The sequence below is a fragment of the Aythya ferina genome (assembly GCF_964211825.1).
Source record: "Aythya ferina genome assembly, chromosome: 9".
NCBI lineage: Eukaryota > Metazoa > Chordata > Aves > Anseriformes > Anatidae > Aythya > Aythya ferina.
The window spans coordinates 25,389,303-25,402,008 of NC_140305.1; the positions used below are offsets into that span (position 1 = coordinate 25,389,303).

A 12,706-nucleotide genomic window follows, 5' to 3' on the forward strand; every position below is an offset into this window, starting at 1 on the left:
AGATGGCTGCAGAAAAGGAAATCAAATCCCCGCTGCACTCAGACCTTTAATGAAAACTGTAGAAAATCCTGAACCAGTCGAAATCATCTCCAGGACCAGACTTGCCTTTTGTACAGACACGAAGCCTCAAAGAGGGGCCAGATCCTGCACGTGCCAGCTGAGCGCCTCACCAGGTGCACCCTGACTGCAGGTACACTGCTGAGACCGACCCTCCTGGGAGCCATAGCACTCATCTCGCCATCACACCTGTGTATAACAGCAACAGCTATATAAATGTTTCATATCTCTACATTGGCATGAAAATATATAGATAAAACACTACCTATATGTTTATATAAAAACTATTCTACAAGTTATACAGAAAGAGCTATTCCCACTACTCTGAGCATACACACGGAGCTTAAATGACTAAAAATAGGAGACCTAACAAGGAATGCTGGTTTAAAAAAAGAACAGTAAAATGTTTTGATGATGTAGCAGCATGTTGGGTAGATAAGCACAAGCCTGAAACAGTGTTGAAAGTTAAATGATGTTAAGGGCAGTGTGGCACGTGGAAGTTTTGCAGTGCAATTTTCAGTGGCATAATGCAAGAGATGTTGGTTTCATAATATCATCAAGGTCTGAAAGCATTTTGCATGCACTATAACTTCAGAAAGAGGCTGATTTATAGGGTCTCTGTGATGTATCTGAATGTCAAAAATACATAATTTATGAATTCATCTGTTTAGAGATCTATTCTTTTCCAGATTATGTATACTAAAATGACTATATTCCATGTAATTCTGCTCAATTTCTAGCAGATTACTCATTTGAAAAGAGCTGAGAAAATAAGTGTTTGCTATTCGTTTTGCACACAGAACAGATGTCTACAATGTGCTTTTGCACATCCTAACATGAAAATTTGGATTTGTCATCAATGATTGATCATCTCAGTGCTGCTCTCCAAATATGCCTTTGTTATTTCTGCTTGTTGCCTTTTTTTTTTTTTTTTAAGTAGTGGCCTTGAAACTTTTAAACCTTTATCAGGTGAACTAATTAGTGTAATGGTGCATACCAGAAAAAAAAACAGTTCTTGCAAGAGTTCAGATGCAAAAATGAAAACTTAGCCTCAGACATCATAGTCCCCTTGCCTGTCTGCTTGACACTTATATAAACCCTAAAAAATTATACAGTGGGATGAGAAATTTAATAGATAAAGGTAGAAGCATAAATAAAATATGAATGCTAAACAGACACAGTTATTATACCATGAGAGAATAATATATAAGTGCTCAGGCAAGGAGAAAGCTGCATTACCACATCCACTTCAGTGCTGAGGGGGAGGAACGCATCCTGCTGCCCTGTCTCAGAGGGTCTCTTCATGCCTTAAAGCCACTGTCAGAGGAAAAAAGTCATTTCACCCCTTCCCCATAACACCTGGGACTGGCTAGCTGAGCCATGAATCACAGCATGGTAGCAGGAGGTAGATTTCTGATATGGGTTTCTAAGCCCGTGTGCCTAACACCCATATTATGTTATTTCTTTCTAGAAATATTGTACTGTGTTTTTCTTACAAATTGTCTATAATAGTCAAGAAAAAAAAAAAAAAAAAAAAAAAAAGTCTTTTTTGATCTTTTTACCCATCTTACACATCCTTTTAAAGCTTCTTACTACCTTATCTAAATTCTTCCTGAATCTCCATTATGCTCCTGTTGGGAAAGTGCATATTCAAGTAGTAATATTTGGATTTTTTTTTATTTTTTTTTAAAGTAATATTTGTGGGTTTAGTGCTGAATCTATGAAAAAGAAGATCATACATTTAAATCTGAGAAGTATCTCGCTGAACTGGCACAATGTATGTTTTTCTTTAAACAGCTATAGCATACGGTTACCTAAAACAACCATTGTAAATCACAGTCCCCAGCAGGGAACACAATCGTTACTTTATGCTCTGAAAATGGATTAAAATACACAAACACAGCTGAATTTTAAAGGGTTGGTCAACATGATATTGGGCTCAGAGTCAAATTGGCTCCTAAAGCAGACAACTCAGGTTCTTTTTATCTTCAGAGAATTTATGTGCACATAATACCATTAGAGGATCCTATATCCAACACCCAGCCCCATGGAAATGCAGAATTCTCTTGTTTCAATCCAACACACTTGATTATTTCAAAATTTCACTGGGGAAAGTGGAGATTGTTTTTTAAACCAAAGAATGCATTACTTCGTTTCCCATTACAAGGACCCAACAGCAAGGAGTTTTCCTGCAGTTTAAGCAGGAGTCATACATTTGCCCAAGGCAAATCCAGACAGCTGTGTATCAGTGAAGCTCCTGGCACTCCTCTGCTGGGTCCCAGGCTTTCTTGCAGTGTCCAGGCACAAGACCTCAGCACAGCCAAGGGATAAATCATTGCCTATGCTTAAGGCAAGGCTATAGCCATCTCAATGCTCCTGCTCACTAGAAAAATATGGGCAAGAGATTAAATACAACCTCTTCTTTATTTTTGTCATTAGTAGACAACTCTCTTTTTTTCTTATGCTTGCAAGTTTTTTTCTTCTAGATATTAAATAACATAGTTAATACAGAACTTCAGATTTCCGTTGGAAACTATTTAAACACCTCCCGTATGCCAGTATTGCTTACACAAATGATATTCAGATACTCAGAAGTATTCTACTTCTGTACAGACTTCTTGAAGTAGTGGAATATACAAATGTATTTAATTGAGCCTTTACAAGGTCATTAAACTGTCTTACAATTATCAGTTTGTGGATGTTGCTTTGGTTGCATGCTTTTTTTTTTCCCCCCAGTAATTTGCATAATCATAATAAATATATGTAGAATTGTTTGAGCCAAAGTACTGTCCTCAGTTATAAAGAGCATGTTACTGCCATCTGGGTGCAGGAGATATATTGCAAGGTATGCCAGTAGTTTTTATAGAAAGCCTAGCATATGGAGGATTTTTTTTTTTTCCTGTGTGCACCCGCTGCAGATATTTCATCCAGTTGTTCCTTACAGGGTTAAATCAGCAATAAACTTGGTGATAAACACGGCACCTCTCATCTTCAGGAATTAGAAATGAAAGAAGGACATTAAGCAATGTAGAGTGCTTGTATCAAATTTTGCATTATTCAATCAAACTGGCAATTGGAGAGGTGCACTGTAGGGTTTAAAGCTAATAGGCCTGAGTGGAAGAGGAAAACAATCTTATTACTGGAAGGTCCCATCATATTTTGCCCACTTACCTTATTCCTCTCTTGGAAATGAGAGGAGAATTTGCTACATTTTGACAAATAAATGCTCTTCATTGTGTAAAGCAATTCTTTCCTTACAAAAATGGGCCATGTTTGTCTGTACAGTGCAATTTCACATTTCATTTCTTATAGAAAAATTTCATATACAAGTATATATTTGCATACATATAAATGTGCTAAAATTATACAGAAACAAATTTAATGGCTGCTCATTAAAATATATATATATATATATCATAAAAAGGGATCTTATTACAAACCAAAGGTGGTAATGTCTCAGATGGAATAGCCTATCTAGCCAAGTGGCTGATAGATATCAATGAAAAAATGGAAAATAACCTTATCATGAAGCTTTCATACAATAGTCTTCCAGCCTCTGGCAGCTTGTGGGTCAGACTCCCTGAAAAAGCTAAATCTAATAGCAACAGGCAGGTGTCACTGATTACAAGTGCAAAAAAAAAAATGATTTTTGTTGATGAGACTTTTAGTTTGTATGGGTAATTTACCTATATACAATTTATTTATTTATTTTAAAGAAATGTGCACAGAAATAAATATCAGGGTAGAATTTAGGCTAAATGCCATCTCAAAGTATGAAGCAATAGCTCAGGTGAAGCAGAAAAGTTTTCACCTGGGCAGACTGAAACAACCTGAGATATTCGAAGGCAACTACAACCTCCCTGATTCTGCATAAAAGCTGCTGTTGGGTAGGGTCATCAAGGCACACATAACAGCAGGGTTCCCTTCCACAGAATTTACTGCCCTTTTACTGCTGTGAGCACTTTCTTTGCCCAAGGAGCTTAAACCCAGTGGGAGTTGGCATTATTTCTTTGAAATTTCTCCCTCTGCATTTACAGACATAAGGCACTATCAGTGGCCAGAAAGATCTGTGTCAGGGTCCTGTTATAATTTCTGTATTATGATAGTTGTTGTGCAACTATTTTTAGTTTCAAACCTGTCACAGTCATTCACCTGCAAGAAGAAAATGGTCTAAACATAGTACAACCTAGATAGTTTAAAAACTGCCCATTTTTGAGTTATTTGAGTCCCTAAAATAACCTCTTTCAAATATAAAATAGAATGTATTTTCCATATTCTGAAGATAGTAAGAAGCCAGCTGAACCAAATTTGTAGACCTTTCCCAAAAGTTCATTTATGAACTACAGAATGAGATGCTACATAATACAAGGATCATTTTTAAAGTTACCTGGAAGTACAGAAGGAGATATAGAACATCAGAACTTCTGCTGACTTTTAAAAAGCCATGATGATATTTCCTCTGACAGAAAAGACAGCAAGTTTGTAGTTTGGACTATATAGGACACCAATTTGTCTCCCAGATTATTCTAAAGTACAAAAATAAGCCTGGGAATTACATTTTATTTGTGACACAAAAACGAATGTTTCCACGTAAGCAGAACCTTCGCAGTTCATTTTTAATAATGAATGCATTGCACTTGAGGGCAAAACACTTCTCACACAAATTTGGAAACTATAAATTGTCTCCATGGTTTCCCCAGGAAGCCACTCTGAGTCTGATCTCTCTGGGCAAGTTTAGTAGAGGAGTGTGTAGTGCCAACGCTTTGTTACTGGCACGGATAAAGAACATCTCACATAAATTATCATTTAGAAAAGATTGCCATAAAAATCAAATCAAGAGACTTGCAAGGACCTCCCAGGTCTCAAACAACAGTACAAACAGCAGTATTAGTAACAAATGAGGTTCTTGCACCCTCGGCAGCTCCCAGGTCGCAGAAGTTAAAGCAGCCAGCCAAGGGGCTCAGCCACCCAAGAGCCCCCTTAGGGCACCCAACAAATAGCACAGGTGAGGAACCTGCCAAGGAAATTGTCCCTGATACAAACAGGAACATTTTGTGCAGATCAAGGGATAATGAACACCACAAGGCAATCTTTGCTCTTCCAAAAACCTCCCTTAGATCGTTCAAACCCATAAAGAGCAGCATGGCTTCATCTGACCTCATAAAAGAAAAGTCTTTTCTTTCAAGGTTGTCAGCATATTCCCATCCCACTGTTTATGCCTGCTAGGGCTCTATAATCACGGTTTGAACTCCACGGTCCATCTCTCTGCTTTCTTCTCTTTGCACAGCTCGGAAATTCTCCTTACTGCTAAATATTTTGGACAGCAGCATCTCCTCTGTCTATGAGATATTCATTTAAGGGTGGGAGAGTAGTACAGGAGGCTTACAGAGAGAGATTTCCACATGACATCCTCCCCAAATGCCAAGGGCCTGATCTGTGGTGGAACATGACATTTTAATAAATCCTATAAAAATTCCCTTGACATTCTGATTGGTGTTATAGTGACACAGAAGAAACATGTAACATCTGGAGATGAAAGTTAGATCGCAGCCCTAATTTTATAGTAGCAGAAAATAAGCTTTCCTTATGATAATAATATTCTTAGACTTATTGATGCATGCATTTAAAAATGTAAAAATGTTTCAGATCAATTAAAATATTAATACTGCTTACAGCAACCCTTCTTTTGTTCCTTCAGACATTTTGTGTGGGTGTTGTATGCACAAGAGTGAATCTGCTGGCCAGTTCTGTCCATCCACTGGCGTTGTCCTGCACAGGTGCCTGTCCAGCCCTCTCAGCTGGCTGCATTTTCCTGCTGAAATTGCTCTTTAAGGCTGTCACATTCTCACATTCTTACATTCTTTTTTTCCTCCTCCAAGAATTTGTTTCCAGTACTTTCTGCTAATTCCCTCTCTCAAATGGCCCCGCATTGACAGCCCTTGCACCCCTCTTCCTCTCCCATCCTTCCCTTCCCATCAGAAATACACACTTGGAAGGAGCTCAGGTCTTGTTTTGATCCTCTTTTGCTGATAATAGCCAGGTCCAACTTACTTTTTTAATGTCCTTGTTCAACCCACTAGCTCCTTCCTCTTGGGAGAAGGCTCAACCCTGGGATCTTCCTCCTCAGGCACTGTATTTATCATTGCCACTGAAATGACAGGGATGGCTAGGGACAGAGCTGGTGATTGTAGAGTATCACACTTTGTCTTTTTTTTGTCTCATCTCCCGTTATCCAATGCCCAGACATAGTCACTCTCCCCCTTCCTTCCCTGCAGCACTGACAGTACCCTAGTCCTCTTAAGGGACTGAAGCCTGTGACCTGCAAGCTCTGGTTTATTTTGAATTCTCACACCCAGCTATGTAAATTAAGCTGTAATGGAAATCTGGAATGAGACTGTTCCTGATACAGCCCTCTACTGAAGAACTCGAATATAGCCCTTTACTCAGAGAACCTATTTCATCTTGTCATCTTGAACTCTAGCTTTTTTTTTTTTTTTTTTTTTTTTTAAACAAGTGCCACGATTCTCTGGCAGGTGCCATGCTTGGTTATTGTTGCCAGAGGAAGTGAGACTGTTCCCTTCCCTATCTCATATTGCACTGTCAAAGAGAATTTATCAGCATTTGTCTTGCAAGAACTTATTTTTTTCAGGTGTTGCCACACTGCCAGCATCAGATTTCTAGCAATAAAGCCAAAAGAATCTGTGAAACTGAGGACGTTCTTCACATTATTCCTAATTTGCCAATCAGCACTTTGCAAAACCTTGATTATTCTGTATATGCACTACATGGCCACTTTAACACAAAATAATTTTGTTATGAATTTAATACTATTTGAAAGCATGACTTTTGAAATGATGTGTAACACAACTCTGCAATTCATACAACAAGTTTAAAATAATTACCAGTCATTAGCCAAAGGCAGATTTGTCTACCTTATGCTTTTTAGTTTAGACTTGAGTTGCATACATTACAGGTAGAACAGGTGATGTATGTGCACATACGTAGACACATACAGCAGGACGACAGAACTGTAGTATAGACAGAAGCTTATTGGAAGAGAGTCAGAACTGAAATATCAAGTATCGAGTATTGTATCTAAATCAGATTTTGCACATTGCTCTGAGTGTGGAGCTTTCTGTGCCATCAGGAAGGTGAAAATAATATTTTGGTAGATTCTTGCCTTACTCAGAAGCACAAAATACTACATGACACCTAATTCCCTTTGAGGTTTTTACAGTGTGTACTGACTGAATATTTTGATGTAGTTAAATGGCTTTTTAGGGATTTCTAGGGGTTTTAATTCACTGCATCTGTCCACAGTGATTTTCCCCTCACAATGCAATATCCTCCACAACAGCTCCTGTCTGAAGTTGTTTTAAGGACAACTGTGTAGCTGATATTTTTCTTACTGAGTCTTGCAAGACAGATCTTGTGTCTGACAAATAGAGCAACTACCCTAGAAGCAATGCATAGAAAGATATAGGTAACAAATCTGTATTCACATTTGCTTTCCTATGTAACACCTACTTACCTACTTCAAATATTTTATGCATAGGGCAGTTACAACAAGCAAATGAGATGCTATAGTATGGGATTAATAGTAAGAATGATTTTACTCTTATGTATTATTGAACTAGCTGGACAGCAGGTCAAATACTGCCAAAAACCTATTTGCTAAAGAATTTATCCAGTGAAACGTTTACTAGCTGTAATCAATTCATAAATCTATGTAGAACAAATTATTTGCTTGTTTAGAAGAAAAATAAAATAAAATGCAGGTTACAAAGAGAGCTTGAGAATTAGCTTTCATGTCATATTTTGTAGCAAATTGACAATAATTAAATATCTCCTCTAACTTATGGTAACTCATAAGAGTCCCAAGATAATGGCAATAGAAGTTTGGAAAGATACACAGTTGAACCATGACACTAAGGGGAACAAGAAAAGGATGTGTCATGTTCTCTTTCTCTTCTGACAGCCTACACAAATTTTGGTTATTATTCTACTAAGAGAGGTGCTGTTTTGATCAAGACTGTGTTTTCTCTAGTTCTCCATCACCTGGCCAAGTCTGTTATCTAAAGGTGGAGCAGCTTTCCATCACTGTTGACTTTTTCATGGACACATTTTTTATTTTGTAATTCCTTACTAACACAAGTTATCTTCTCTCTTGAATTCAGTATTTAAGACTTCAATAATTCACCAAAATCCAACTGCTATATTCAAACATATAGGCATGGAAAACATTCATAAAAACTAGGAAAAGCAAGCTAGCTGTTCCTCTTGACATACCGTACCCTTTCTGTCTCCTAAACCAAACAATTCACTTCTCACAACTACCTGTTATCCCTATACTGAGGGTGGAGGCTCAAGTTTATTCCCTTGTCTATCAATCATGATTTCCACAGACACACTTGGACTTAGCAATTTGTGCTCTTTGGAGTCAAGGGCTGTAGTAATCACTGAACAAAAACCTTCCTTAAAAAAAAAAAAAAAAGAAAAAAAAAAGACAAAGAAAAAAAGGTTATTTCTGTAGAACACAAGAAAGTCACAGCAGATGTATCATAAAAACTATTCAGCAAACTATACACATACCTAGTTTAGGAGGTATTTATGCAGGGAAACCATTTAAATTTAATGTCCTGTAGATTCTTCACATAACAGCTTCTAAATTTGGTTCATTGCTGGAGCTGGCAGCCCTGACGTGGGCTGCCAAGTCTCTTGGTTACTTTACTTTCTGAAAAAGAAGAGCATTATTTTAACCTGTCTTGTATCTTCTAGTTCTAGCCAAACCAAATGTTAAAAGTGAGACAGAAAAAACACTCAACACAATCTTATGCCAACATGATCTTCCACAATGTACAGTGTTCTTCACAGTCATTGTTTCTTGACAATATTCCTACTTCAGATTCATTTTAATTGTAGTTACATTATTAATTGCAATTATAGGGGATGGTAAACTACAGCAATATTATCCTAAATAAATCCTTCACACTATGCATAAATTTATACATGTGTGTGTGTGTGTATATATATGTATAAATAAATTACGCTGGGATTTACCAGGAGTTCAGAAATACTTTACCTAATTTATTTCAAATCCAATAGGAATAAGACTTAATCCTTCAAAACTAATGCCAAAAGCTGGTGTCTGTTATGGTTTTGGATATGTTATAGAAAGGAAGAAAATCACAACTATAATACAATTTCAAATGTAACCACCATGGAATTATTGCTAATGCTTCACGGTACTTACCAAGCCTGAACAAAGGCAAATGCATTAGTTTCCACAACTGTAATTTACGGCACTAGAATCAACAGCTTTACAGTAAGGATTTTGTAGTTTTTCCTACTGCATATTAATGATTTCTACAAAATCACTTTTCTTCATTATACTGGCTCAATTTTTGCTGCTCCAGAAGTTGTCTCCAGAGATGCTTCAAGGAAGAGCCATGGGGAGGAGGGAAAAGATTGTCCCTTTCATTACCAGTCTACATTTAAGCTAATTCCCTTGACTCATCTATTTGCTTCTCTTTTAGGCAATCAGTCCTTTGCTGTCAATGCCAGCATGCTGCTGGTCAATGGCAAATACTTCAAGATTCATTAGAAGGATCTAGCTGATTAACTTGTGAGGCTTTGCAAGGAAGAAAAATAGCACTTTTTTCCTTTTAGGTTTCATCACCTTTAATGGAAATACTTTATTTCAGAATCTGAAATCTATACGTTTACAAGAAATTCAAAGTATGATGCTTTCCTTGTGATTTCCTAAAAGGATAAGAATACACACGAGTATTTCTCTGTCCATGGCATCATAATCATTTGATTCTCATCTCTCCCATTCTCAGTATGAAAACGCTTCACAAATGAACAGCAAGCAGATGGCATATCATTTTCTCAACTGGAGATCCTTGGATTTGATTTGTCACTCATAGAATGCTGGCAGAAAATAAATTTTGTGCCCCAGTGAATAGTTTGCATAGTTTGTTTATTCTCTGATAGTATTTAAAAGCTGTGGGTAAACATAATAAGGGCTTATATCACATAGATCATATTTTTTATACTTTTTTTCTCTCCCCCTCTGCACCCCCCCCCCTTTTTTTTTTTTTTTTTTTTTTTTTGCAATTATAAGCATTGCACTCAGAGATAACTTCACTGCTTTGATTTTGCTGCCTCTGAGCTGCGTTTTGGTGCATTGCTCCATGTCTGTTTGCAATATCACTGTTAGCCACATCCAAGCATCTCCCTCTACTGGGTGCCCCCGCTCACACAGCCCACCCCCTAAGACACCCTTTCCAGACTAAGACTATCCAGCAGAATGAGTACATCCAGAAAATATGCAGTTCACCATTTGTATTTAGTGGATTTATTTACCAAGAGGCAGCTGGACACCAGGCCATGTCCGCCTGACCAGAATGTATGTCAGAGTTCAGGGTACATTTGATTGGTCACCCCAGTATTAATCTCGATAAGCATACACAAGAGGGTTGGCTTTATATTAGCATGCACCTCAAACACAACTAAACATGCCTATTAACCAACACAAGTTTTCTCAATTCCTTCAATATTTAGTAAAGTTTGGCTCAGCACCTATGCTATTGCCATGGCAGCTGAGGTAGGTGTTGTACTCACAGCGTTCATGCAGGACACAAAGTGGACATCATCACGGTGGTTTGGAGACAAATCTACAACCTGCAAACAGAGATGATGCTCTGAGACATGGTGCCTTCATTGCATAAGTTCTCAGGTGCTACCTAGAAGATCAATAGAAATATATCCAGTTTGATAGCACTATTTCTTATTTCAAACACTACTTCAGGATACACTTTTCTTTTTTTTTTAATTCAACTTTTCATTTTATTAAGCTTTTATGCACAACCTGTTGCAACCTTATCAACAGACTGCAGTTTGACAATCCCATTTTCCTGAGTTATGCAAGTAACTACCAGCGATGTTACAGTGATTCCATGTGATATATGGGTCAATGCCTCCCATTTTCAATACACAGCTGCCCATCTATCAACAGCTTAAATGATCTGTTTGTAAAATAACTAATGCACAGGGAGATTTATCTAAAATACTTAGTATATTGTAAGATGAGAAATTTAGAAGCCATTATTCCTGCTGAAGACACCAGAAACGCTAACTCACAGCCTGCACAAGGTGGAACTATTTTCTGTCAGCGTTACATATTTTGTGTCATTCAAAGCATCCTAGGACATTAAAAAAAAAAAAAAAAAAAAAAAAAAAAAAAAAAGATTTTGTAAGGAGCTTCTCAAGTAGCACCAACTTGTTTTTTTGGGGGGTTGGGGTATGAGAATGCTCCTTTTTCCAGATTGTTCTGCTATCTCCAACACAGCAAACAGATTAGTAGGTTCATTGTCAGAAGTACTCTACTCTAAGCAAAAACTTTCCAAAGCCTTGATACAGTATTAATCAGTTATCCAGGCTTTGCTGCTATCAGAGCAGATGTCTAAAGCACAAAATCCATGTAGGGAGCCCTTAGAAGTTTGTATTGTTTCTACCGCCTAAGGGGTAGATATTTAAATTTTCTTAATATTGAGCCAACTCAGTTCTTATCACAGTTACACAAAGCCACTACATAATTCAATAGAAAAATTATCTGAATCTAATTAATCCCATAAAATGACAAATTATAATATTTTTTAAAAATCTATACTTAGTAGATAGCCAAATGGCTACAAACCACATTACACTGAATGAATCAGATACCATCTGTGATAGAAAGCCTGCTGAATAATACAGTCTAGATGCAAAGCATATTGAACAGAACAAAACATACCATATAACAGATTTATAGTCTTAATCCACACAGAAAATCTGCTAAAATAGATCAGCTCTGTCACATAACACTGCTTTCATCTAGTGTCCAGGAGCACAGTACCACTTTGACTCATTTAGCAGATCAGTTACATGCTATTCCTGATTTCATGCAGTGATGATTAAGGATGAAAAATACCACAGACAGTTGGCAACTGCAATAAATCAAAAAGCTTTGCTCAATTTTACTTAACATATTTGTATCAGAATTTTAAAAAATGTGATTGACTTAGTGATGTACAATAATTGTTTTCTGGGAAGAGTGTACTATGATAACTTCAGGTCTTCAGATTTCATAAGCATTTTAAAACATGAATGTAAATTAAGCTTCAATAGGTTGTTATGAACTTACTGTCAGGAGATGTTCCATATATACTAAAATTAGTTGCTATTGAGACTTTTGTTTGTTGAGAAAAGGCCAAAATTGTAAGCCAAGTAATGGTGAGATGAACTATATTAATCAAATGAGATTTGGCACAATTACCTAAGCCACTTAAGGTATATTATATATTCTGTTCCAGCCTTTGCACCATAGACTGTCATCAGATACAGTAAACATCTGCTGGTTTGAGGATTATAGATTATATTTTCTAAATTTATAGTGCTTGGATAGCAATTTCAAAGACCTGACTTTGAGTTTAAATCAAAGCTTCAGCTGCCCCCCAAAACTGAACACATAAAACCATCCTAATGAGTGCTACCAGTATTATTGTCTGTCAGATCATGACAAATACCTCCTACTAAACTGCACAACAGCTAGATGTTGAACAGTAAGGCAGTATTAGCCAGTTTCAAGTTTTCTTTTGTCTGTCAT

At 37.0% G+C, this 12,706-nt stretch overlaps 1 long non-coding RNA gene across 2 annotated transcripts; it reads right to left on the reverse strand.

Annotated features, from left to right (window-relative positions):
* Positions 1-233: 233 nt before the first annotated feature.
* Positions 234-10,775, reverse strand: LOC311441510. Of its 2 annotated transcripts, none has more exons than XR_014696004.1 (5): positions 10,684-10,775; positions 8,650-8,791; positions 8,395-8,532; positions 6,109-6,205; positions 234-246 (listed from the first exon to the last, which is right to left on the reverse strand). It is a non-coding gene; the product is annotated as an uncharacterized lncRNA (long non-coding RNA). The 2 variants fall into 2 exon arrangements; XR_014696005.1 differs by lacking the exon at positions 234-246 and adding an exon at positions 1,340-1,374.
* Between the last annotated feature and the right edge of the window lie 1,931 nt (positions 10,776-12,706).